The sequence below is a fragment of the Vulpes vulpes genome, chromosome X, assembly GCF_048418805.1.
Source record: "Vulpes vulpes isolate BD-2025 chromosome X, VulVul3, whole genome shotgun sequence".
NCBI lineage: Eukaryota > Metazoa > Chordata > Mammalia > Carnivora > Canidae > Vulpes > Vulpes vulpes.
In genome coordinates, this window is record NC_132796.1 from 1,260,409 (window position 1) to 1,288,000 (window position 27,592).

General features: G+C 54.1%; 1 long non-coding RNA gene across 1 annotated transcript; it reads right to left on the reverse strand.

Moving 5' to 3' along the window:
* Positions 1-8,744: 8,744 nt before the first annotated feature.
* LOC112908956 (uncharacterized) lies at positions 8,745-21,601 on the reverse strand. Its single transcript, XR_011998286.1, has 2 exons — positions 21,454-21,601; positions 8,745-10,042 (listed from the first exon to the last, which is right to left on the reverse strand). It is a non-coding gene; the product is annotated as an uncharacterized lncRNA (long non-coding RNA).
* Positions 21,602-27,592: the final 5,991 nt, after the last annotated feature.

Sequence of the window (27,592 nt, forward strand, 5' to 3'; positions counted from 1 at the left end):
TGAGTGATTCCTTCTAACACAAATCACCCGGGAAGCTAATTGCGGTGCCAGTGGGAAGTAACAAAGGCTCTATGGGCCAAAATACATAAGTAAACGCCGGTCTACAAGAGCTGAGGTCTTCACTGCAGCAAAAAGTCTCCTTTAGGGGTCCCCGGGTGGCTCAGTGGTTTAGCGCCTGCCTTTGGCCCAGGGCGGGATCCTGGAGACCAGGGATCGAATCCCACGTCGGGCTCCCGGTTCATGGAGCCTGCTTCTCCCTCTGCCTGTGGTTCTGCCTCTCTCTCTCTCTCTCTGTGTGTGACTATCATAAATAAATAAAAATTTTTTAAAAAGTCTCTTTTATACAATATTTATTTGCAAAAATGCAGTGAAATCTTCCCAGAGGGACGGATATTACGGTACCGTTCTCGGCTTTCCCCGACGTACCTGACTACAGGATGCTTTCCTGGCTTGGGTCATGTCGTTAACATCTGGATTAGATTGGATCCCAGGGAATAAAACCATTAAAATCCTCAGCGGGTTACCTGGTAGACTAGTAATACGGCTCGTATAGTTGAGTAGATGCTGATCGGCAAGAGGAGAAGGCCTTTGCCAAGGAAGTTGCAGGTGAAATACGCATACGCCACGTGCCCGAAAGTGGAGTGTAAGACAGACAGACACGCAGCGAATGCAGCATCACGGATACGCACTTTGTTCGTGTGCTAAAATCTTGTGTTATCAGAGTTATTTTTCCTGAAGTAATGACTTTCTTTCATCCCTCCGGGAAAATCCTTCTCCATCCATTTACAAAAAAGTCTCTATGACTCTGCGGAAGTCCTGCATGTGTCCAGCATACTTAAGGCACCTGACATGAGGTTTGCACTCAACGTTTAGATGCGTGGTGTTGAGACCAGCAGATTTCCAGGGAGGTGTGGACGTGCAGCCTGGAGCCTCGTGACGAAAACGTGCGTGACGGCAACTCCCTACACAGAGACTGTGGCCCTTCCTTAAGGTATTTCTGATCATTGGTGGCTCAGTTGGTTGAGCCTCTGTGGTTCAGCTCAGGTCATGAATCCAGAGTCTTAGATCGAGCCCCGTGTCAGGCTCCCCGCTTCTCCTTCATCCTCTTCCCCTTCCCCCAACTCGTGCCCCTTCTCCCTCTGTCGAAATAAATAGATAAAAATCTTTTTTTAAAAGATGTTTCTGATATCGAATTAAAATAACAATGAGGGCAGCCCTGGTGGCCCAGCGGTTTAGCGCCGCCTTCCACCCAGGGCGTGATCCTGGAGACCCAGGATCGAGTCCCACATCGGGCTCCCTGCATGGAGCCTGCTTCTCCCTCTGCCATGACTCTGCCTCTCTCTCATGCATAAATAAATAAAATCTTAAAAAAAAAAAAAAGAACAATGAGAACAGGAGATTGAGGGGGTTTCCTTTAAATCCGTGTGCAGGTCCTAGAAATGATGCATGGGGTACACATGGTCCTATAGCTTCCCCCTCTGAACCACACTATTTCTGGAAGACATGCAGGTGATGTTGGAAAACCCGCAGCACCTCCGTCTTTGGGAGAAATTAAATGTGGGGAATGTGTGACACGCTCTGAAAATTGTAGGCTCTAGCCAAGGAAGACGTCCAATAATTAATTTTCAAATCGTTTTGCTCGTCAGGGCATATCTCCAATTTCAATTAATAGGGAACTGGGGCATTCCCTCTCGTGGTTACGTTGTCCAAGAAATTTTGGGGAAACAGTAAGCGTGTTCCAAGACCTGGACAAACTCACCGGTGTCTGTGAATGAGTCTGGAGTCTACCATTGAGGTTCCCTTGACTGCCAGCCCTGAGAAACCCCAAGGAACCGTGGGGACATTATTCTGTCCTACACTTTTCAAAGGATGAAAACCGTGTTGAAACGCACCTTTGGCTTTGTAGCTCAAAGTGCGGTCCCCGGACGAGCAGCACCGGCATTGCCTGGGACTTGGTTGGAAACACAGCATCTTGGCCTGTCCAGACCTGCTCAGGCTGAGTCCGTGGTTAACAAGACCCCTGGGTGATTTGCATGCATGTTATGACCTGAAAAGGCGGCCTCCGCAGTGATGTTTGTTCTGGTCCGTTCAAGTTGAAGACAAATCTATTAGTCTCCTACGGCTGTTGTAACAAATGATCACCAGGTTTGTGGCTTAAGTCAAAATAGTCTAAAATCAGGATCACAGGACCACCACATGGGCGTCGGGACATGGATGTCTTTGGGGACATTAGTCTGTCCCCATCACGTGGATCGGGATGTGCATATCTCTGGGGACATTATTCTGTCTACCATACGGAGATTAAAATGCACTGATCTTTGGGGATGTTAGCACATCCACCACATGGGAATTAGGATATGGACGTCTTTGGGGACATCATTCCATCTCCAATACGGGGATCAGGAGATGGAAGGCTTTGGAGGCCATCATCCTCCCTACCACATAAGGCGAGGCCATTGGGTTACCAATGAGGCGACAAAGGATTTCCTGCCCCTCCACATTTAGAACAGGGATTCTGGAAATTCAGAAGTGTGTTCTGGACTCATCGTGGTTGCCCTAGCTCAGGACGCCAGGTTGGCTCATTTGCTTGAGCATCTGACTCTTGGTTTCTGCTCAGGTCATGATCTCAGGGTCATGAGATGGAGCCCCAGGTTGGGCTCTGCGCTCAACTGGGAATACAAGATTCTCCCTCTGTCCCTCCCCCTCTTCCTCCCCCTACTCTCTATCAAGTAAATAAATAAGTAAAATCTTGAAAAAAAGAAAGAATTCCCCTATTTCAAGCACTCACCGGTCTTGTAAGAGTTACAGACTGTGAGGCACAATGCTTTCTACTAGAAATGGGGACACTTCCTTGCCTAGAAAATAAGATTAATGGGGCAGTCAAATGACGAGCCCCATGTGGGAAGCTGTGAAGGGTCAGGCAGACGCAGCCTGTCCCAACCTCGTGAAATAACAAACACAAACTAGCCCAGAAAATAAGAGTTTACTTTGTGATGAACCATCTTGCCCAAAATTGCATGGTGCTCATTTGCCTTTCAACCTGGGTCTTTGGAGGACTGTCCCGTTTCTTTGCCTAAACTCAGCAGTCAATGGAACCATTGCTCATTGGAACGTCGTCGCTTCTTCGCATCTCCGCCTTCAGCCAGAAGGGCCAGCTATTTCCGAGTTCACTGGGAATTCAGGGGCAGAGAAGTCGGATGCGTTCTTGACCCGCTCCCTGGAGCAAAGCTTTTACACAATAGAGGTGGTTATTTGTGGGAACTCATTGCAGAAAACTAGCCGGGGAGGTGGGGATGGAATGTGGGAAAGCCCTTGACTGACCCGGCGTGCGAAATGCACAAGGCCGGGCGATGCATCACAGAGAAGACAGGGGGAGCACCCCAGATGGATCGCTCAAATGCATTACTATTCCCAGAAACCACCAACATCATGCACCTGAGCAATCTTCCCGCCTTCTTGCATGTGATCGTGTGTAGCGTGTCCCCGACGTAGATCAAAGCAGGGAAAACCAGTTACAAAGCGGGCGTTAGTAAATCGTGGAGGGAAAAGGAACTTTAAGGAAAAACAAATCGGTGCTAAGTAACATGTTATGTAAACAGCAAACGAAGATACAAAGGGAATTTTAAATTTTTCATTAAATTTTAAAAATGAGTCTCACGAAGCTGGCGGTTTTTAGAACTGGCTGTTGAAAGAGGCAGAGTCTGCGTGGGGTGCTCCCTGCGGAGTTCTGTGGACGATATCCAGAGCTGGATTCTACGCAGAGCAAAGTGCATCTGCCCGGAGGGCTCAGGACTCGGCTTTAAAAAGAAAAAGTCTGGATTGGTTGCTTGCCAACGCCAGTAGGTGATACTGGAATTCTCCAGCGTCTACACGCTAATAGGGCCACCTTTCACCGTGTTTCTTGCATCTGCCCACCTCAGTGGTGTGGAATAATTAACTTAATCCAGGATAATTGGTTGTTTTCACTGATACAGCAAACCCTGGTCAAAGGTGCAGAAAGGTGGATAATATGAAGATAAATAAGAAAGAAAAGGCATGAGGTCTTCCGGGCATTGTGAAATGAGCGACGTTTCGAACATAAAATATCTCAGACTCGTTCAGTTGTTTGCCGACGTGGGAGCCACAAACAGGACTCCTGTGCTCTCCGGGTTTCTGGAGTAGGACGTGCTCAGTTGTGGGGCTGAGAATGTTACTCACTGACGAGACAGTGAATAACATTCAGTATTGCAACCTGCCGTTTCCAATTTCCTGAACCATCAGGAGAATATAATCCTTCTCTTTAGTGTTATTTATGAACCATAACTTTTGAACCAATTACACGTGGCCAGAATGTAATCTCTTGTGTATAAAGTCATGGGAACTCTTTGGAATCTAATTGTCTCTGGAACACATAGCTAAGCAGAGAGAACTGTAAAGGGATCAACACATACTGTGCGGAATATGTTTTGTGATTTCTTTTTTTTTTATTTTAATAAATTTATTTTTCATTGGTGTTCAATTTGCCCACATATAGAATAACACCCAGGGCTCGTCCCGTCAAGTGCCCCCCTCAGTGCCCGTCACCCAGTCACCCCCACCCCCCACCCTCCTCCCCTTCCACCACCCCTAGTTCGTTTCCAAGAATTAGGAGTCTTTATGTTCTGTCTCCCTTTCTGATGTTTTGTGATTTCTTTGCATCACGAGCTTGTCTTTCTCTCTAGGGGTATGATTCTCCTCAGTGTAAATGGGAACACAAGTCTCTTCTAACCAAGTTATTCTCTTCCTCTGGGTCTATTCCTTGGTGAAAATAAGAATATACCTATAAATAGTCTGCAGAATGATCTAGATTAGGCCAATTCATTCATTGATGGGTGCATTTATTATTTAATGAGTATCGATTCCCTAGGCTATGGCAAGGGTTGAAGTAGGTTTAGATATTACATAGGTGTTAATGTTTGATTTAAGAAAGTAAAGGATGGATAGGTGGGTGCTTGGATGGATGGGGTCGGTGGGTATGTGGACAGATAAAAGGGTGGATAGATGGGTAAGTGGACTTGTGGGTGGGAAGTGATGAATGGAAGGAAGCACAGGTTGATGATGGATAGAAAAATGGATGGATGGGCAGATAAATGGATGGATTGGTGGGTGGATGAATTGGTGGGTAGATGAATGAATGGATGGATGGACGATGAATGGAAAAATTCGTGGATGGATGGATGGATGGATAAATGGGTAAGTGGACTGATGGGTAGATGGATGGATGGATTGGTGGGTGGATGGATTGGTGGGTAGATGGATGAATGCATGGATGGACGATGAATGGAGAAATGAGTGGATGGATGGATAAATGGGTAAGTGGAGTGATGGATGGATGGATGGATGGATTGGTGGGTGGATGGATTGGTGAGCAGATGGATGAATGGATGGATAGACAATGAATGGAAAAATGGGTGGATGGATGGATGGATGGATGGATGGATGGATAAATGGGTAAGTGGACTGATGGGTAGATGGATGGATGGATGGATGGACTGGTGGGTGGATGGATTGGTGGGTAGATGGATGAATGAATGGATGGATGATGAATGGAAAATGGGTGGATAAATGGATGGATGAGTGGATGGTGGCTGGATGGAAGTATAAATGGGTGATGTGTAGAAAGATGGATGAATGGATGGATGGATGGATGAATGGATAAATGGGTAAGTGGACTGATGGGTAGATGGATGGATGGATGGATGGATGGATGGATGGATTGGTGGGTAGATGGATGAATGGATGGATGGACGATGAATGGAAAATGGGTGGATAAATGGATGGATGAGTGGATGGTGGGTGGATGGAAGGATAGAGTGATGTATAGAAAGATGGATGAATGGATGGATGGACGGATGGATGCATGATGAATGGAAAAATGGGTGGATGGATGGATGGATACATGGGTGGTTAGATGATAAATGGACTGGTGGGTGGATGGAGAATAAATGAGTGATGGATAGAAAGATGGCTGGATGAACTGAATGGATCCACAGCTGGGTGAGGAGACGGCTGGGTGATGGAGAGGTGAAAGATTCTCAACTTCGTGGCTTGCCGCCCGTCCCCTTCCGTCCTTCAGGCTGTGTGCTGAGGCTCTGCGTAGGTGTGCCGTTGCAGGGCCCCAAGGATGAGCTGTGTTATGGTGGGCATGCAAGTCAACCCCTCTGCCCCTCCGCTGTCACAGCTTAAAGCAAAGCCATCCACAGCGCCTATCTCACGGGAGTGTCCTGAAGGCTGTGTGAGGAGGTCTGGGTCCCAACGGCCTAGTGAGAGCTCAGGACAAGATACCACAACGGAGAGAGTGTGGAATGTCAGTCAAACGGGGAAGACGGATAACCGTGTGCAAAACCCGAGGACAGTGAGCTGCCCCACTCACACTGGCGCACAAAATCAACTAAAAAGCCAGCGAGAATGTCGTAGGGGTTAACACATGGGGCCTGCAAGTGCGACACACAGGAGTTCGCATCACGCCTGCTCCCGGCTTGCGCTTCCCCGGGACCCAGCAACTTCCGTCCGTCAGCTCCCCGATCTGTAAAGGATGGAGAGCACCCCCCCCCTCCTCGCAGGGGTGAGAGGGAGTAAATGAGGCAGCGCTGGCTAGGACCCCGTAGTGATGATATATTTTTCATGCATCTACGTGTTATGACAGCGCGTGTGCTAATGGCCTCCCTGACTCCTAGAATCGACTCCTGAGAACGGATCCTTCCACGTCTGCATCTGCAAAGGCAGGCAGGCACGTGTGGGCGCGACTTCTCCTGGGTCCTCCCAGAGCGCCAAGCTTTTGCAAAACGTGCTGATGCTTTGGATCTGAAAACATTTTTCTCGTAATTACCAATATGATGAGCACCAGACACTTACCAATAATCACCTTTTTTTTTTTTTTTTTTTTTGCTTCATCATTTCTACAACCTTTGGCGGCGCGCGTCCTGAATTTATTGTAGCCAGGAGTTTCCACGTGAATCTCGGAGACAACCAACCGTCTTCCCATCCTGTCACCGCTGCCGCGGCAAACACAACTGCAACCTCTGATGGGGCCATTTCCGTTTAGAACGAGAAACGTCCCTTTGCCACCCAGATTTTTAGACAAGGTCTACGAGCCTTTGTCTTTTTCTAACACAAGGTTTTCAGAGAGGACAGTAAATTCTTATCTTCTTAGCCAGCGTGCCTGGATAAACGTACACCCTGTGACTTAATGAGATAACCCTGCCCTCTTCATTCAACGAGCTTCTCTCACGTAAGGTCACAAACATCTTTTTTTTTTTTTTTTTTTTTTGTCCTAAGTTTGTTCCTTGGTGAAGCGAAAACGTTCAAAATAACAGTCGCTGGCCCACGTGGAGAACGTACACCGTAGTCGTTGACGACATGCTACGTGCATGAAGATACTTATCACGCCGGCCACATACAGTTGGCTTCCTGTGATTGTATCTTGGTGGGCTTTTTAAAATTCTGGTCTAAAAAATAAATAAATAAACTTTTGGTCTATTTAAATGTTTTTATACTTAGATTCCTTTAGTTAATAGTGTATTATTAGTTTCAGGAGTAGAGGTCAGTGATTCATCAGTTGCATATGACCCAGTCTCATTGCATCCCCTGCCTTCCTTCATGCCCAGCGCCCGGTTGCCCCATCCCCCCCCACCCCCATCTTCACTTTTCTAATCGGGTCCCAGTGATGAGATGCTCAAATCTGACTGTAAGCCGGTGAAGCCTGAGTCTAGACCATGCTCTTAGCTAGGACTCCCCAACCCAGGGGGTCTTCCCACCTTCTCCCACACCCGGTGACATTAGGGGAATCTCATTAGGGTCATGACATGTCTGGCACCACTCAGGATTCTCCACATTTAGGCCTCCCGGGGGTTCCTGTAGGACACATCCGAAAACATGGGGGCTGGGCTGGCGATGTCAGGACTCCCTCCCTCCCCGTGCCTGGGCGCTCAGCCCCTGACACATCCCCCAGGTGACCACTGAGGCAGCCACTTCACGACCACGTCACCTGCTGCCTTCCATGAGCCATGCCTCACATCAAGGAAGCCCCCTTTCCAAAGGGAACATGGTGCCCCCACCCAGTCCCTCCCAACACTGGATCCTTGTAGATACAGAAAGTAGCTCTTAGCTCAGCTTTTCCCTTATTTTCCTTCTCTGGGTTAAAAGTAAAATGAATGCATTCTAAGCAGAAGCGTTAGTTTTTTCTTTTCCTCACCCAATTATAATTGCACTTGTTATGTGTTTCCGTCCTGTTCTGGGTTGCGTTGAGGGCCTGCTTTGCATCTAATGGGGGGGATGTGTCCCCTAGAGGGGCAGCTCAGAAATCAGGCACTCGCCCCGTGGAAACTGAGGGCAGTGGGCCTGCACGGTTCTGTAGGACCAGAGGTGAGGGGCTTCCTGAACCCTCCTGAGATACGGGGGAAACCTGACCTCATTTCGGAAGATGACCTCAGAAGAGCTCTGGTGTTAAATGCAAAACCAAGTGTTTGCCGTTGCTTGTTCATCCTGGTTGTTTTAATAGAAACAACACCCTTTCACACCTATCAGAAGCACTCGGGAGGTGTCTCATTCTGCAAAGCGCGCAGAGACTAGACCATGCCAGCCTCATGTGATCAACGCCTTCCTGCCCCGGCCCGTCTGCAGGGACACTGAACCCTCCCTCTGCGTGTCCCAAGCGCTACCGTGCCGGCGGGCACGGTTCCCACAGTTGCGTTACCACAATGACACAAAGATCTGTACCTACGCCGTGCGGTTTCAAAAATATTTTATTTTCTGGAATAGCCATAATGTCTCAGCTTTGTCTTTGTGGCCTCCCTCCGCGTGGGGAGGCGGAAGCTATGACAGGACGACACGGAGGCGCCATACATCACACCTGCGAGACAGAACGATGGTAGCGTTAGAGGAGAGTGTATAAAATGCTCACCAGGGTGCATACGGACAGGATGGGGGGGGTGGGCGTTGCCGGGTTGCACACCGCCGAGTACGTTCACGGAGACGCGTACACGCCCCGCGTGGCAGGGCCCACCTGAGTTGTCATCTGGGTTCCCTCGGGTTTTCAACCAAGCAGAGGAAAACGACCCCAAAGTCCTTCGTGGCTGCCAGACGGAGGGCAATGCAACTTTTGCCACACGATGCCATTTAGAAAGTGCCTGATGCATTGTAGAGAGTCCAAATGTAACTAACGCTAGGCGTGTTTCTAGAATTTTCCACGACTCTCTTCTTCGTCCATGTGCAAAATCTCCAGTCTGTGTCTTACGGGGTCATTCGTTTCTTCCAGAGCGTGGTTCCTTCTCCTTGCAACAGACTGACAAAGATATCTGGGATATCTTGGCAACAAGGGGGACGGGGAGTTCCTTGTGTCTCTTCCTTTGAGCATTTGCTCCGCACACAGGAGGAGGCCAGAAAGCACTGGGGGCGGTTCGTGTACTTTTTTTTTTTTTTTTTTTTTTACAGCATGGATTGCTTCTGAGATGAAGTGTGTCAGGCCCCAGCTGCACCTACCTTACCGATGGTATAATCTGAAGCTGATTGTCCTCGGGACGTCTCTAGCCGGGAATAAGAGGAGACACTTCCGATGGGCTGCCCTACGGGCGTTGGAGCCCCTGTGAGTTACGACTATGCACAAGGGGAAGGCTGATGAGAACTTCACAACAGAGTGGGCCAGGCGGGCGGGCAGGGATGGCTGGATGGGACCACTGGGGTGTATGGAGGTTACAGACGCCAGCATGGCCCCGGAGGAGACACTGCCCATGAGTCCTGACCGCCTGGTAATGGCTTGGCAAGATGAGTGACAGGGGGGTGGCCTTCACCCTCACTGGTGGTCACCCCACCCTTCACCCCCACAATGCAGCTGGGATGGCATGCTGGCTGGCAGTCTCCAGAAAAGGGCTGAGCAGTGACCTCCGGGGATCCACCCCTCTCCATTGGAGTCCTGGCCTGCCGGTGGCCCACGATGGAGATGTTCTCATACCCTCTTGACTTGTACCTGGAGAACAGGTGAGCAAAGGCTCCACAGCCACCGGAGCTGTCCGTCCCTTCAGGGGCCCTAAACAGGCAGAAAGAGAAAGAAAGAAAACAAACGTGTAAGAGGAAAAACAGGTGAGCAGTCTTCATGGCTACTGAGAAGCCACTTCACCCCGTGTCCACATCTTGGTTCCTAACGCAAGCTCAAATGAAAGAAACCGGGGCTCCCTGGAGAACCGGCTAGTTCCGGGACTCACGCTTGAAAGACAAAGGATGTGCCTGGAGCATCTTGTGGTCCTAGAAAGTGAGGAGACGCTCAAAACCCAAAATGTTTGGGGACGTGTCAAAGGGACGCAGAAGCCACCCCGAAAGAGATGCCCAATGGCCAACACTGCGACACTTTGAGAATAAAAACGAAATGCCATTGGGTTGTCACCCAACTGGTAAAATAAATATCCACAGGAGCCCATACCGATGCACCTACATGATTGCATCACACCAACAAATGAGGGAGAAGAGACAAATGTCCCGTGTGGAAGAATTCCAAATAACTGACGTAGGGCCTCCGCCCTCAAGAGGGTAAACTCCTAATCCTTAAGTGTGGGCCGTACACGGTGACTTCCTTCCAAAAGGTATGGGAAGAGGAGGAGAAGTTGGACCAACAGAACCTCAGCCAGATGATCACGATCAATACCCACAGCGGTAGGTCATGCTGACAGTAGGTACCTTTGATAAAATGTGCCCAGGATGGCATTTCATTTCTGTGGTCCTCCCCTCCGAGACCAATCACCCCAGTCTGCTCACGGCCCAAACCTCAGACAAATCCCCATAGAAGACATCCTTAAAAAAAAAAAAAAAAAAAAAGAAAAAGAAAAAAAAAAAAAGCCTGATCAGTCCTGCTCAAAGCTGTGAAGGTCATCAAGAACAAGGAATATGAAAAAAATAAAAATTAAAAAAAAAAAAGAACAAGGAATATGAGGAATTCCTCAAGAAATTGTCGAAGAAGCATCACAGCCAAGAGGAACCTAAGGAGACGTGACAACTAATGAAATATGGCGTCCTGGATGGGTCCTGGGGCAGGTCAAGGGCACTAGGTTAGAACTAGCGACACCCAAATAGAAGCCTGGGATTTACCTTCAGAAAAAAGGCAGGACGGGGCTTGACATGCGCCTTCACACATAAAATTTTCCGTTCGTGGATTGTTCCCATTCTGCATATGGCTGGACCAAGTGGAACCAAGATCTGGCCATCTGGGCCATCTGAAGCCTTAGGAGACATTCCGTGTAGCCTAGTGGGGCACTCCTAGTCCCTGCTAATCTCTTTTTTGGGGTTCCCACCCCAAAAAGCAACCATCCATCAAAGAAGCAGATCCTCTGGGCACGTGTAAACCCACCGTGCCCCAGCCAGGAATACCCCATGTAGAGAACAACCACATGTCGAGGTGGTTGATAACGTTCTCTGAGGTCACCTGGCCAGACAGGCAGCTGCCCACCCCCGTCTCTCATGCCCATTGACCCCGAGCGCCTCCACTTTGGACAGAAAGTGGCGCAAAGTTTTTCCCAGATGGGATGTTCTGAACCTGTAGGACCAAGCCGGACCCAGCGCCTGGGGGCTCCCAAGTGGGGCATGACGATGAGGTCTCATTCATTGGCTTCCGGACCACGACGCATGGAGCAGAAACTGTCCTGCAGAGCCTCCCGACCCGGGGCACAGCGTGCACGTCCCTGTGCGTGTGCACGCTCGCTCTCCACCTGGAAGGCCCCCTGGAGGACCGCTTTTTGCCCTTCAGGGCTCCACCGAGGGTCACGTCCTCTGGGAAACCTCGCCGCCACTTCCCGCCCCGGCCCTACTTGGGTTCCAACTCCATGTTTCTGCAGCACAGAGACGGACCGGTCTGTCTACCAGGTGTTTCATGGCAGCCTGCCCAGACTTCTGTTCCAGCATGGATCAAAATGTACCGCTATTATCAAATAACCTTGCCGTCTCCCCAACCGGGAATTTACACTCGGGGAATATGAGCCACATCTGGCAGATATTGCGGCTCCTGGAACAGGGAAGGAGGTCAGCAAAGGTTTTAAGTGACTGCTATAGGCTGAATTGTGTCCCCCTCAAAAAGTCACGTGTTGAAGCCCTCACCCCCAGGACCTCAGAATGGGACTCTGTTGGGATATAGGGGCCTTTAAAGAGGGGGTTAAGGCAAAATGAGGTCACAGGGGATAGATCCTAATCTGATAGGACTGGGGTCCTTATAAGAAGAGGGGATGAGGACATAGAGATGCACAGAGGGACGACCACGTGAGGACACGAGGAGGAGACGGTGTCTACAAGACCAGGAGAGGGGCCTCCGTGGTGACCGCAAGCCACGTGAGGAGTGGCACTGAAATCGATTGAAATTCAGCACAATTTAAAACCCCGGGGCGCTCGGTGGGTGTAGCCACCCCTAAGTGCTTGGTACCGCCGTGGCTGCGGGCTACGGTATCAGCCGGAGCAGGCGTAGAGTTCTCACCCGTCCTGTTCTTGGTTGGATTCCTCTCCTCTGACCCTCAAGGAAGCCCTGCCAATAGCTGGTCCTCTCCCAGCTGACCCCAGAAGAAGGCCGTGGGATGGTGGCGCCACCTGGAAATGACACAACCAAGGCCGCGAGAGGCAAGCAGGATCCTCTTCTAGAACTTCCGTAAGGGACCCGGCTGCCCACACCCTGACTTTATTCCCGCCTTTGCAGTTCTGGCCTCCTGAAGTGCCAGAGAAGAAACTTCTGGTGTTTTAGGGTGCGAGCGCTTGGGAGAAGACACCACGGCAACCGCGGGAAGCGGATGCAGATGGTGCGGGAGCCGGGCTTGCCCGGACTGTCGGAACCACAGAGTGGCCCGCGGCCGGCCCGGATGTGCTCCACGCCGCTTTTTTTTTATAACTCAGCTGCGTTCTGACCTCCTTGTCTCAACGGCACCTCTCAGAATCGGGGCAGCCTCTCAAATTGGGGCAAGATCCTCCTCCTGAGAACATGTGAGTTGCGTACGGGCAGGGGGCTCCTCTCAGCCCCCTCACCACCCGCCGCCCCCCCCCCCCCCCGGGTGTGCCGATTCCAGTCTGGAAGCCACGGACCGCAGCAGCGACGAGACACGGATTCCACTGAGCCAAACACTGGAGCAGGGGCCCCACTGCCTAATTCCCAGTTCTACCGTTTCCTCCAAACTGGGTGTTTCGTTGATTTCTTGATAAATTATCTCAGTGCAGTATTGCATAGGGACCCAGAGGCCTCAGATAACCGTCCGACCAAGGAGATAAGCACGGTTCACGGGCTGCCATCCCTCCGACGTGCACACGGGTTTTGTTTTGTCTTTGTCCAAACACGCGAACAACAGGGTACAAGACATGCACACACACAGGCACACACACGCACACACGGTGGCCCTGGGTGAAGATGACGGCTGATCCCGCACAAAATGAAGCTTTGGTCAAAGGCCGGCCCCGCCCCGCCTTCCTCGGTGAGCCCGCTACCTGGGATCGACAGACAAGCCATCGCTCCGGAATGCGACTAATGACTAAACGGGGCACCCCAGATGATTTCTAGGTTAGTATCTGGACCTCCCTCGTTTTTGCTTTGTTCGGAGACAGAGACGCGGTTGGCTGAAGTTCCCTCCACTGGGGATGCCGCCAGGAGTGGGGAAATGTAGGCTTCAAAACAGGTCACCCGGCTCGGAGAGGAAGCAGCTTCTCTTTATAGCACGCTGGACTAAATAAAACCCCGAGTGCTGGAGACGCGGCCTAGGGGACTTTTTTATTCCAGGAGAAGAATAATTATTTCCTAAATATAATTCCTTTGGTATAAGACAGCCCCTCCTCATGGCTCTGCACCCTAGAAACGCAACGATATGACAAAAAGAGAAAGAACCCCCGGACAGAGGAAAACCTCAAACCGCTAATTCCTGTTTTGCACAGTGACATGTGAGCTTCTCCAGAGCATTAGGATCCGGGGCTCTGCCTAAAGAAAAAAGAAAAAAAAAAAAAAAGAAGCAGAAAATTAAAACAAAATAAATCAACACCAAGGAAAGTGTGTGGGGTCGGTCGGTTCTGGAGGAAGGCGATGTGTGTGTTTCTTGAAATCATGGTGCCACGCAAATCCGCAATAATGACCAAATAGTTTACTGGGACATGGCATTAGGGTCATGATACTGGAGAAATGTGTCACTGATGCATGGTCGGGGGCGGGGGACGAAATAGGAATCTCAGCAAAGGATGAGGGCGGATTTGCAAGTACTCGGTGCGTTAAGAGACGGGCACGCACTAGAATGCACGTGGCCGTGTACCCGGACACGTCCGTTCGTGGGCTTGGACATCCCGAGGGTGTGCAGCTCGTACCTGCAACCGGGAAGGGCAGGCGGTCCCGGGTGGACAGAAATCACAATGAGACAGGTGCATGCGCACGTGCGGGTTTTGCTCAGTCCACCTGCGTGCGGCTGTGTGGGCCCACACGGTATTTCTCGCAGATGAACCGCACACGAGCAAACACAAATCCCCCAGCGGGCTCAGGGCGTGTCTCCGAGTTCTCAGACGGAAGCTTGTGTGCCGATTTGTTGCCATTTTGTGCCGGTTTGTTACCACGGCGCCAGTTAGTGACCACTCTGTGTCACTTTGTTACCACCCTGTTCCCCGCAGCAAAAGTCTACACTGCACAGCGCCCTCTAAGCACCTGCACGGGGAAGGACTCAGCGCCACGCGTCCGCCCGTGTGCCTCCCCCATCTTACCCGCGCTATGACGTACTTGATTTTTCCTGTCCTGCTTCTTGTCTCTGAATTTTTCTGCTTGACTGTCGACGGCGGCTGAGTTTCCCCGACGCTGTCATCCTGTTGAGACTCGCTCCGTGGGGCAGGGGCACTCAGGGCAGCGTCGGTGCACGTCTTCTGGGGGTGATGCTCCACGATCGCCTCCGGGCTCAGGCCCATCGCCGCGCAGCAGGTCCCACGCGGGCGCAGGCGCACAGAACACCAGGTTGAGCCTGGCCCGAGGGTGGGTGACACACAGGGGGGCCCCTGGCCGCAGGCCCTGGGGTCTCTGAGGTCACGGCTCCCATCGCGGCGCTCCTACCCGCGCGGGGACAAACAGCTGACGGCTCACCCCAGGGCTCGCGTGAGAGTCGCAGCCAACAGTCCAAGCCACGGGAGGCGCCCAGCCCGCCGCCGCGCTCGCTCCCAGCCCCCACTCGGAGGGAAAGTGTGAATGGAGAGAATGTAGGGAACAACCGGCCCGGCACAAGTGTGGCTGACCTTTCCCTCCGGGGCCGCCCGCGGATTCAAAGCAGCCCGGTATTTTTGGAAGCCTTTTGGAACGGCCTCCCCGCCCTGCCCAGCCCTCCCCTTACGCTCACAGTATTTTGAGCTTAAAAGCCACATTTATTAAATTGGCTCGCAAACTCCTTCCCCTCCCGGACTTGGCTCCGACCAACGAGGCTGAGGTTTTTCCAAAGCTCCTGGCGTCCGCCCGGAAGGCACCGCGCGCGCGTGGGGGCCTCACAGCAGGGCTGGCGTGGCTTGAAAGATGCCACCGCACGTTGCAGAGACGGGGAGCACGGGCGCCGGTGAGTCCCCGTGGGGGACGGACGGACCCCCTGTCTGCAAGTCCCCTCCAGGCGTGTGTCTCGTTGCACGGGACGGTTTTGCTCGTTGCAAGTGTTGACGGATTCCCGCTCCCGCCCCCGGGGCCCCGGGGATGGGGAAGATGGGCAGCCGCGGGCTCCCTGGCACCTCCCGCCTCCCGTGCCCGACGGCGCCCTTCCACGTTCACACACACGTCCACACGCTGTCGCACGTTCCCCTCGCAGCTCCGCGTGACCCACACGACCCATCTGGGCTGGCTGCCCCCCTCGGCCCGCACCTTCGTGCTGGCCATCACCCTCCCGCCCCCCACTTTCTAAGAGGCACCTGCAACCCAGGCCCCCGAAACGTGAGCATCTGGGCCGCAGTGCTCGGCGCGAGAAGACACGAGTGAGAGCTGTCCACCTCCCCCGACCGTGTGACATTCCTTTTTCTTTCTCCTCTTTTTAACTCAAAAGAGGTTTGGAAGCAAAGATCAGACGTCCTGGGTGTTCTTAATCGCCCAGCGTCACTTCTGTTGAATGCTAAAAGGTTCGCTTCTGCCAAGGAGTCCTGTGTCTCGGGGGCGTGCACCCGGGATGGGCTTCGGGGACTAAGCGCTGGGATGCGCGCTCTCTTGTTCGCCCCCGAGCGCCCCCTGCCCCGGGTGACGCCCCAGCCAATGGCCCCACAAGCGAGCCCCGCCTGGCCACGTGTGGGGCAGCCTGGGCCCGTCCTTGGAATGATAACACTGAGGACGTTCTCTCCGCCGACAGACAGCCAGCTGCTCTGCTGGCGTCACGCACGCCCCCTCCTGCATTCCCGGTGTCCTGCTTCCCTTCCTCTGATCTCCACAAGCGCATGGAATCTATTCCTTCCTATTCATGATCCTTCCCAAGAAGTGGCGGGTCGCAGGACGCCCCTCTTTGCCCCGTTGCAGACCCTCCAGGGCAGCAAGGCCGCAGGAGCCACACGACAGGTGTCCCGGGAACGGTCCGTCAATGACACAGGATCCAAAGTTCATCCACTCAGCGCTCATAAACCCATTCTCAGTTCCAAAAACATAAAGCATTAAGACAACATTGCTCTAAAACAATTTTTTTTTCCTGGCACCAGGACCAGGACCGCCAGGTTCCCAAACGTGGCTACACTCTTGAATTCATTGCCTTTTTTTTTTTTTTTTCCTATTTGTTATCAGTTTTAGCAATGAGATTTGGGTTTAGCAACTGCACAATAACCCCAGCCTGGATCAATATTAATGGAGAAATGGGTGCAAAGTTGTGTGTTTCTTCCCACTGAGACCTGGACGTGCACTACTTAGAAATATAGTAAGCAGTTATTTTGTCATCCATAAAAAAATTTAAAAGACAAATATTATTGCTGAACCCGAACGAGCAGCTTCCAGATCCTGGCTGCGCTCCTGAATTCATTCTTTTTTTCCCCATTCGTAGGCTGGTTATCAATATTAATGAAGAAACGGGTGAAAACCTGTATATTTTTTGCCACTGAGACCTGGTGGGGACTACTGACAAATACGTAGTAAGTAGTTGTTTTGTTACCCATTAAAAAAACTTAAAAGATAAATATTATTACTAAACCCGAATAAGCAGCTTCCAAATCCTGGCCGCACTCCTGAATTCATTCTTTTCCCCCCCGTTTGTACGTTGGTTATCAATATTAACAAAGAAATGGATAAAAAGTTGTTTATTTTTTTTCCACTGAAACCCATGTCTGCACTGCTTAGAAATGTACAGTATTTTGTCATCTACCAAAAAAAAAAAAAAAAACTTAAAAGAGAAATGTTATTGCTAAACCCAAATAAGCAGCTTACAAAATGTGGCCACACTCCTGAATTCATTCTTTTTCTCCCCATTCGTATGCTGGTTATCAATATTAATGAAGAAATGGGTGCAAAGTTGTATATTTCTTCCCACTGAGACCTGAGTGTGCACTTCTTGGAAATATATAGCAAGTAGTTACTTTGTGATCCATAAAAAAAAAAAAAACTTAATAGAGAAATATTGCTAAACGCCAATAAGCAGCTCCCAAATCCTGGCTGTACTCCTGAATTCATTCTTTTTTCTCCCAATTGTATGTTGGTTATCAATATTAATAAAAAAAATGGGTGAAAAGTTGTTTATTTTTTCCCACCGAAACCTATGTCACTACTTAGAAATATATAGTGAGTGGTTATTGTGTCATCCAATAAAAAAAAAAAAAAACTTAAAACAGAAATATTATTGTTAAACCCAAATAAGCAGCTTACAAAACGTGGCCGCACTATTGAATTCATTCTCTTTTTCCCCCATTTGTATGCTGGTTAATAATCTTAATGAAGAAATGGGTGCAAACTTGTCTATTTCCTCCAGCAAAACCTGCCTGTGCACTACTTAGAGATACATCGTACTTTGTCACCCGTAAATAAAAAGTTACAAGAGAAATATTACTGTTAAACGTGAATAATCAGCTTCCAAATTGGGGCCACCCTCCTGAATTCCATCTTTCCCCCCCATTCCTATGCTGGTTATCCATATTAATGAAGGAATCGGTGCAATGTTGGTTATTTTTTCCCACTGAGGCCTGGGCGTGCACACTTAGAAATATATCCTAAGTGCTCGTCTGTATCCCATTAAAAAAAAAACACTTAACAGAGAAACATTGTTGCTAAACCCAATAGGCAGCGACAACAGAAACACAATGTAAAACTCTGGGGAGAGGCCCCGGATGGATGTGAGATTTTGTTTACACACCCTCGTCCACACCGCACGTCCACACCCCTGGCACACGGCCGTGCGAGCGTGCACTCAGCGGCCCGGACACGATCGCCGATTTTCTGGTGATCCCGGGCAAGTTACATAACCTCGTGGTGTGGCCGCACGTTCCCGCCCCGTGTCCGCGGGATCACGAGTGTACCCCGGTTGCCGTGAGGACAGCAGGCCGCCGTGGGAAGGACACCCTTCCCGCCTCACGTCCTGTACGCGAGGGCCTCGCTCTGAAATATGAGGGATCGTGGTATTTATGGGAAACCGGGCGTTGTATTTTAGGGTTTTTTTTTCTTTTTTTGGTTATAATTTTATTTCTTTGGCAGTGGTGCAAGCCACCGTGTGTCTGCTTGCCCGTTAGAAAATGAGGAAGGTGAAAGATTGTACAGATATTTCTGTCTTGACACGCTGTTTAGGCTTTTCCCGGATCATCCTTCTGCGTGGATTCGGGCTTTATGTTACGGGACCCAAGATGGATTTTTAAGGGATGTTAAGTGTTTTTTTGAAACAAATGAAATTTCCTTGTGTTTTTGTTTTTTAGGCACGAGATAACCCACAGGGTCAGCACGATCTAGAGGCTCACCGGGGGGCCGGTGGATCCGAATGAGCCCTGACGGACGCGACGGGGAACTGGGCACTAATTTCATAGAAGCAGACAGAGGGCTGACGTGTGAAAGAAATGCGCCCCGTCCGGCCCGGGAGCTCCGGGTGCAAATCCGCCATTGACCGGGGATGACCCTGCACTTCCCAGCCGTGTGACCTTGGCCAGGAAACCGCCTCCACCTGCCTTGGCTTCCGGAGCCGAGACGGGGATGTTTGCAACACGGTGGCCTCTTCCCAGGACGGTGACATAGACCCAGAGGGCCACCCCCTGCAAAGGGCGTTTGCAGACCCCAGAGGGGCTCTGTGGAATGTGAATTATTCTGATCCCTTTGGCCTGCAGGGCTCCGGTCACATCCCGGGCTCCTCGGGGGTCCGTGTAGGGTGGGGACTCCCGTTCCTGTAGCAGGAGCCTCCGGTACCACGTGTGCCTCTGCCATTTGAATTGTGCTGTGTTCTCAGGCAGTGATGACCCTGTCAGCACATGTCCTCATGACTCTCACGTGGGGACATTTTGCTCAATAGTCGTTCACGGCGCCCCCTGTGCGGCCGGGGAGCCCCTCGTGGACGGGGACGCGTTCTCCGGGAAACCGAATCAACGCGACTCCGTTGCGATGGACATGGCGTGTGAGCAAAACCCTCCCGGGGAGGAGCAGGGTGCACGGACCTCAGGAGTCACCGGATGTCAGCAGAGTGTCAAGTCCTGCGTGTGCAGCAGGCGTCGCATCATTCGCCGCATGGACCGACCACCCGGCCACATGGAAAAATCCTGGAGGCTGCCACTTATATAATTTTTGACTATTTTCATTGTAACTGTGTTTCCTCGTCCCTCCAAGACGTGCCCTGGGAGTGACCCAGCTCCCCCTGCACCACACACACACACACACACACACACACAGAGACACACACACACCACAATTTCCTCTCGGGGAGGCTCACCCGAGAGCCACGCCATGTCGTGTTGGTCGCCTTGCTTTCCCCGACTGACTGGCCCACAGGGTGTGTGTCTGTGTGCATGTGTGTGTGTGTGTGTTGGGTATAATTTTGGATCTCGATTCACGTGCTGTGCGTGGGATGCAGACGCGTGGAGCTCCGGTGGCCTTTCCTCCTCTGCGGGAGCCATTCCAAGGCCCCCGCGTTCTGGGAGGTGGTCCTCCAGCGTTTACGCTCCGCTTGCTGCCTAATCTCACCTGGTGCCTGGGGCACGGGGCTGCCTCCCAAACCTCTCACAGATGTCTGTGCAGCATTTCCACGGCGCTGCTTGGGACTGAGTTGGTGTTTGGAGAGTGGAGCTGGAGGGGTGTGTGTGTGTGTGGTGTGCGTGGGGTCCCTGGGGAGATTTTGGGTTCGGGGCACGGCCTTGTAGACGTGCACCCTGTATCTCAGAGGAGCTCTATCTGGGCAGCTCCCCTGAATCCCCGAATAATGCATTTGCACCCGTGGCAGCGTTAAGGGTGTGTGCGCAGGGGGCTCTGCAAACCTTTGTGCGCTTTCTCGAATCCCTTTCCTCATGTTGGAAATGGGCCTTCCAGCCTCTTCCTCCTCCTCCTCCCCGGCGTCCTCCCGCACTGGATCCTGGAAACAAGCCCTCCCGTGTTGCAAAATCACTCAGCGTCTCCACACCCGCGGTAACTACAGGAGAAACACCACCACACTGGCGCCAGCCCCAATCCTACCCGCCCCACACACGCCGCATCAGACAGTCTGGTCCCCGCTTTGGGCTTCGCAAGGTTCCCGGGGACAAGGAGTCTCTGCGTTTTTCCGCTCTCCTTAACCCTCAAGCGGCTGGAAGTGGTGGAGAGGAAAAAGCATGAGGGGAATGCGTGGCACACGGCAGGCTTTGCAAGGTCCCCCTCCCCGGCGCGTGTGGGGTGCAGGCAGCCCGTGCAGGAGAGGGGGACCCACACCCCCTGCTCGCCCTGATTCCCCGGGAAGGCACCCCAGTCTCTGCAGACGCCTGCATCGGCAGCCGGTTTAAACGCGCTGTTTTTCCTCGCAGGTCCTCTGTGCACACCCGCCTTCCAAGGGAGGCATTTTTTTTTCTTTTTTCTCTCTCTCTCTAGCTAACAAGCTATTTATTTAAGTCACAAACTTGCTCGGGCGCGCTTGGTGGAGGGCGAAGCTCGCGTTGGTCCCATTGGTGTCTGTCGTGTGTGTGTGGGGGGGGGGGGGGGGGAGGCAGGGGTGCGGGGACTCCAAAGCAAGCCCCCTTCCTGAGCTGTGCACCCCCCTCGTGGGGGCCTCCTCGGTGGGGCGCACCCACCTCCCCACCGATCTGTGCAGTGTTGTTTGCAATTGCAGCTCTCGCCGCGCAGGGCTGCCCGGGGTGGGGGGGAAACTGAGCGCCCGGGTCCCCGCGCCCTCGGGCGAGGCCCCGGCACCGGGCAGCGCGCGCGGCGCAGGTGTGGCCCCGCGGCTGGAGCGCCCGTGCGCCCTCGGACCCCAGGCGCGGGCGGCACCTGCCCGGGAGGGAGTCGGGGCGCAGCGCCCACCCGGGGCCGGTCCCGCAGCGCGCCCGGCGCCCCGGCGAAGTTGCGGCTCCCCGCCCGCGCGCACTCACCGGCTCTCCGCGCTCCGATCCTGAAGGTCACGGCCCGGCGGCGGCGCTGGAGGTGGCGGTGGCGGTGGTGGCGGAGCTGCAGGCGGCGGCGGGCGCGCGGCGGGGCCCGGGGCGGGGGGCGCGCGGCCCCCATGCCCGGCGCGGCGGCGGCCCTCGGGGCGGGGCGCCCTCAGCGCGGCGGGGCCCGGGCGCCGCGGGGCTCAGATGCCGTGGTCGCAGTCCACATCGCGGCAGATGTACCAGAGGATCACGTAGAGGATGAGCAGGATGGCGAAGATGAACAGAGCCACCAGGATCGCCTTGGTCACCGGCGAGATGAGCGACTGCATGGCCCCGGCGGGGCGCGCGGGCGGGCGGGGGGCGCGCGGGGGCGCGGGGCGCGGCGCTCACGACCCCCGAGCGCGCCCGGAGCCCCGCGCCGGCCCCGCGCCGCATCCGCAGTGCTCCGTGCCGGGGACGGGCGCCCGCGCTCGGCCGCGCTGCTGGCTCACCGGGCCCGGCGGCCGCGGGGCTGGGCGGGCGGCGCGGGGGGCGCGGGCGGCGGGCGGGCGGGGGCGGCGGCCATGGGCGAGGACGCGGGCGCGGGCGGGGAGCGGGAGGCGGCGCGCCCGACAAGTCCCCGCGAACTTGGGCGGCGGCGAGGCGGCGGGCGCGCGGTGACAGGTGGAAGCCCGGCCCCGCGGGGCGCAGCGCGCGGCCGACCGCGGGCGGCGGGGGGCGCGGGGGCGAGCGCAAGGCGGGGGTGGAGCGCTGCGGATGCGGGGCTCCTGCGCGCGACCCCTGCGCCCCAGGCCGCCCCGGGGGGCGCATGGCAGGCTGCAGGGGGCCCCCCGCGTCCGTCTCTGCGCGCCCCCCACCCCTCCCGGGGGTCCCCTTCTGGCCCTTTTCCGGAGCCCCCTCCCCTGCCGCCGCCGCTGGCACGCTGCGCTGCGCTCAGACGAATGGCGAGGTTGGAGGGGGGCTGCGGGGAAGGCGCCCCCTTCCTTCTTCTTCCTGGGGAGGGGGCTGCGGGACTGCGTCCAACCAGCTGCTTGGCGATGCGGCTGGAGAGCAGAGGGTGTCAGGAGCCGGGGGGAGGGGGAAGGGGGCGCCCTGTGCTGTGATGGACAGATGAAGACCCCAGCGTGAGATGCGGGGGGGGGGGGGGGGCGCAGCCTTCCGAGGCTCCATAGGAAGCCCCCTCCCCACAGTCGCAGGTGGCTCCCGTCCTGGGCCATGGACAGGAGAGCAGGGACCTTGCCCCCAGCTCCTTCTCACACTCACACTCACACACTCACACTCACACTCACACCTGTCCTGCAGACTGGGCTGCATGTAGGGCTGATGCCTGGTGGGCCCGCTCCCAGGACCACGAGTCAACAGAACATGCTGAGGGACACCCCCCCCCCCACAAAGGCTTATGCAGAAGTCGTAGGAAAAGCAGGGGGTACCCACCCACCCAGCCCACGGCCTTAAGCCTCACTGTCCTGGATGCAGATGTGGGGCATTGGGGGTGCAGGATGTGGGGCCTAGGGGAGGACTCGGTGCCAGACAAGCAGCACATCAACGCTGGTGCCGGAGGGCACAGAGTTCAGGCCCAGCATGCTCTGGGTCCTGTCTCCACCACCCCCGACACCAGGGAGCAGCGGCTGGCTGGTCCACCATGTGCGAGAGCAGTTGTCACGGGCACCTGCTGAGCAGCAGTCAGAGAGCCCCGCAGAAATGCAGGCGTGGACCCCATCCCCGGGTCCCCGGGGAGGTAGAAGGAGCCGGGGTGCACACTCTGTGCGTGAGCCCGACTCCCTGTAGGTACAGCCACCATGTGTGACGTTGAGAGCCTCGCAGAAGGAAGACATCACGTGGCCCAGGTGGACACGGTCTCCCCCTGAGCCCACAGCTGGTACTGGGGGGCTGCATGGGTCCAGCATGGGGACACGTTCGTCAGGAGTGGCCTCCAGAACGGCCCTGCCGGCTCCGTGCCTATCCAGCCGGCCGATGCTTGCACCCCAGGCAGGGCTGTCCCCCCAGGATGGCCTAGGAAGCAGGGCACCCCCCTCCCTGCCGGGGGCAAACGGGGAGCCCCACATGGGCGACAGGCAGCAGCCGGGAGGGCGGATCCAAGGGCTTGTGTTTGGCTCTGCAGGCTGTGGAAAGGGAGGCGGGCCGAAACGGGAGGGCAGGAAGGATCCTTCTAGACAAATGAGCCAGCTGCAGGACGTGTAGTCAGGGGGCTTTCAGTCCCATCTCTCTGTCTCTCTCTCTCTCTCTCTATATATATATATATATGCATCTCCCATATAGACCCCGTACACATATGCATCTCCCATATAGATCCTGTTTGTACATATGCATCTTCCATGTACATCCCGTATGTGTATATATATATGCATCTCCCATATAGACCCCGTATGTATATATATGTGCATCTCCCATATAGATCCTGGATGTACATATGCATCTCCCATATAGATCCCGTATATATATGCATCTCTAGTGAATATTTACATATTCATATATATATGCATCCCATATACATACATATGTATGCATGTCCCATTCAATTCCATATATATGGCATGTCCAGTGGACTGCTGGTATCACCATGAAGTGTCTGCCTCAATACTGTGCATTTTCTTTCTTTTTTTTTTTTTTTTTTTAGGATTTTATCTATTTATCCCTGAGAGAGCCAGAGAGAGAGGCAGAGACACAGGCAGAAGGAGAAGCAGGCTTCGCGCGGGGACCCCGATGCGGGACTCGATCCCAGGGCCCCGGGGTCATGCCCTGAGCCAGAGGCAGGCGTGCCAATACGGTGCATTTTCAAGGAGCTCCAGCTTCTCCCTCTGCACATGAGCATTGCCAGCCTCCAGCTGTTCGTTGGTTGGAAGGCAAAGGCTGGTTGACTGGAGACACCCCTTGGCCCAGGTGTCTCTGTCTCTCCCGCACGCACAGAGCTCCTGCTCCTCAGGAGTACGCTCAGGGAGCGGAGCCAGAGTCCCTGACGTGGTGCATTCCACCTGGTTCTGGGTGCAGAGAGCCTGAGGGGCGCCCACGACGGAGCCCGGAGCGACACAGCACGCGCAGGTGTGCAGGTGTGCAAGTGTGCAGGTGTGCAGTGCAGGCGGGCGTCCGGGGAAGGCGCCGCGCCGGCTCGCTTACCCCACAGGCCTTGCGTTCTAACGGAAGGGAACAGGAGATGCACCGCCGGGCCGGATCGTGGTGCTGCCTCTCTGTCTCCTGGGTGGTCGCGGCCTGTGACCTGTGGGGCGTGCGCGCAGCCCTGGAGCTTTAGGGTGGAAGAGAATGCGGTGCCTGCCCGACGTGAGGCGAGCCTTTGGATGGCGCTGGAAGCTCTCGTCTCGCTGGGATGTGCGTGCGTGTGCCCGCCGCGGGGCTGGCTGGGGACGGACACGTGGGAGTCAGAAGTGTTTGCAGAACACCAGGCGGCAGGTGACGCATGGAGAGCCGTAGATGCCCAGGGATGCGCAGACGGGGGGGGGGGGGGGGGGGGGGGGGGGCAGGCCTGTTCCTTCGGGTGCAAGGAAGTGGGCGGGTGTTGGAGGTCCTGCAAGGTGACTCGAGCACGTGTGTTTACCTAACACAGGAAGGCAGACCAGCCTGGCAGGTTGGTGTTGACCTCCGAGCACGGTTGCACGTACAAACTTGCGGGTGGGGACGTGGCTGGGCGTGGGGCACGCGGTGTGGACCGACCCCAGGCGGACGGCCCTGTGTGCGGCCACCTGCGCGGTGTCCGGGCCGCGTTCAAGGCCTCGGGCGAACCCTGCACAGCGCTGGGCCGGGTCCAGCGTGTTACAGAGCAGCTTCCACAGCGCTCCCGAGCGTTTCTGGACAGCGTCTTCTCTGGCTCTTGCCTCAGTGGCCTCGAGTAATCCAATAATAACTGCTCCTCCCCGAGCTTCCCTTTGAACGCAAAAATGTGTTGCTTTTTTTTTTTTTTTAATCATAGGAAGCTTGGCCAAGTTCTCATCGGTTGCTTTTTTTTTTTTTCTTTTGAGAACGGCCGATCTCGGGGCTCTCGTCTCCCCGGGGTCTTCACGCCCAGGCAGCCCCCTTGCGACTCGGGGAGGCCGTGCTTCCAGCTCCCGGCTGCAGGCGTCATTTGCAAAACACCAGGATTTACGAACCTCCGGTTTGTATGCGGCTGGTTAGCGTGTAGATACGGGCGGTCTGAGGAGGTTGAATTCAGGGTTATTTTTATTCTTGGTCGATGCCCGAGTGATGACGATGGTGGTGATGATGACGATGACTGGTTACGCGAAGTCTCCGCGCGGGCTCAGGTGCACACGGACGTGGTATTTCCAGGCGATGCACAAAGCAAATGGTGAAAACCAACCGAAAGGCCAGGAGGGCAAGCCGCTCGTTTGCTCCAAGCGAAGGTTTTAGGGACAGGCTCTCGGGGGATTTCAACCCACACGGTTTAGGTTGGTTGGTCGCATTTTTGTCTGCGGCCGGATGCGCCTGACACTAGAAGGATTTGCACGTAAAGGGAAGCGGAGGTAGCCCGTCGGCCGTGTAGGTCGGGCTCATTCACACAAGGAGACGTCCTTCACCTTCTCGGGATCACCGCTGTGTCCCCAAACGCATATCCGTGACACTCACCGCATCATCACGGGAGTAATATGCTCATGGAGCTCACGGGACCCTCAGAGTTCAGTGTACGCATGTATCCTTGTACTTCATCCCAGCAGCGATGGGTTGAGAGCGGCCTACAAACACCACAGGAAACGGCGTTTTTAATCATTTAAAAAACGACATACGAGATGTTGGCAGGTTGAATTTCACTAAGACGTCAAAAATAAAATATTAAAAAATAAAACAAGATTTCCAAAGAGTCTATATAGCACGAGACCTTTTGTGTAATGAAAAAGACAAAATAGGGATCCCTGGGTGGCGCAGCGGTTTGGCGCCTGCCTTTGGCCCAGGGTGCGATCCTGGAGACCCGGGATCGAATCCCACATCAGGCTCCCGGTGCATGGAGCCTGCTTCTCCCTCTGCCTATGTCTCTGCCTCTCTCTCTCTCTCTCTGTGACTATCATAAAATAAAATAAAAAATTAAAAAAAAAAAGAAAAAGACGAAATAATACGTACACTCGTTTGCTTATTTTTGCAAAAGGAAACCCAAGTTTCGGAATCAGGCTGGCGTCTCTTTATGTCTCCCCCCCCCCCCCCCCCCCAGTTTTTGTTAAGGGCCCTGAGCTGCCTTTCTGGAGCGATGGGTTCTTGAAATGCGCATTGAGAATAAGTTCGTGTTGGTGCACGTCTTGGATGCGAGGGGCCCTTTCGGATTTGGGAAGGATGAGTCATCCTGACCCATCTCTCTGTGCCGCTTGGGGGAATCCAGAAAGCACGGCGGTTGCGTCCAATCCTGGGAAGATGCACCTTTACCCTCGACTCCGTCGCCGGAGCACCCAGCGGAGCGTGATGCTTGGACGCCAGGCGTCCTACACGCGACTCATTGGGTTCATGGTCTCCATTTTTTAATGTTTTTTCTTTTTTTAAGATTTTTATTTATTTGAAAGAGACAGAGGAGGAGGAGGAGGAGAGGGAGACGGAGAAGTAGACTCTGTGCTGAGCAGAGCTCCCTCCCAGGACCCAGAGGTCATGGCCTGAGCCGAAATCAAGAGTTGGAAAGCTCAAGCGACTGGGCCCCCCAGGCGCCCCCGCTGCGTCCCCGTTTAGACTCTGTGCTCGGTACAGCTAATGATCGATCATGTTTCATGCACCAGGATGCCGTGCGCAGAATGGGGGGGGGTCTATTCCCATGGGCTTCCCGATGGACGTGTCCAGCGCTCTCCGAATATGACACGTCAGGCATGGGGGTTGATCCACATGTTGTCAGGTTGACTCAGGTCGATGGGGACCCTTGCGTCCCCGCTGCAGGTTTTGGGAAAACCGGACAACGGCCGTGAGGTGTGTTGGAGGAACGAGGGCCGATGGCCATGTGCGTGAGGAGTCGCTTCTGAAATGCCTCTATAGGAAATCGTCACGTAGCGTCCATATGAATATGTCGTGTTTTCACAGGATCTCACAAGTACAAGATGACACGGAGTGAAAATCGGAGGGGAACACAGTCCCCCACACACCACAGACGTGCCCTCAGGGACAGCGCGTCCAAAAATGGTGCATGGGGAGAGCGGTGCTA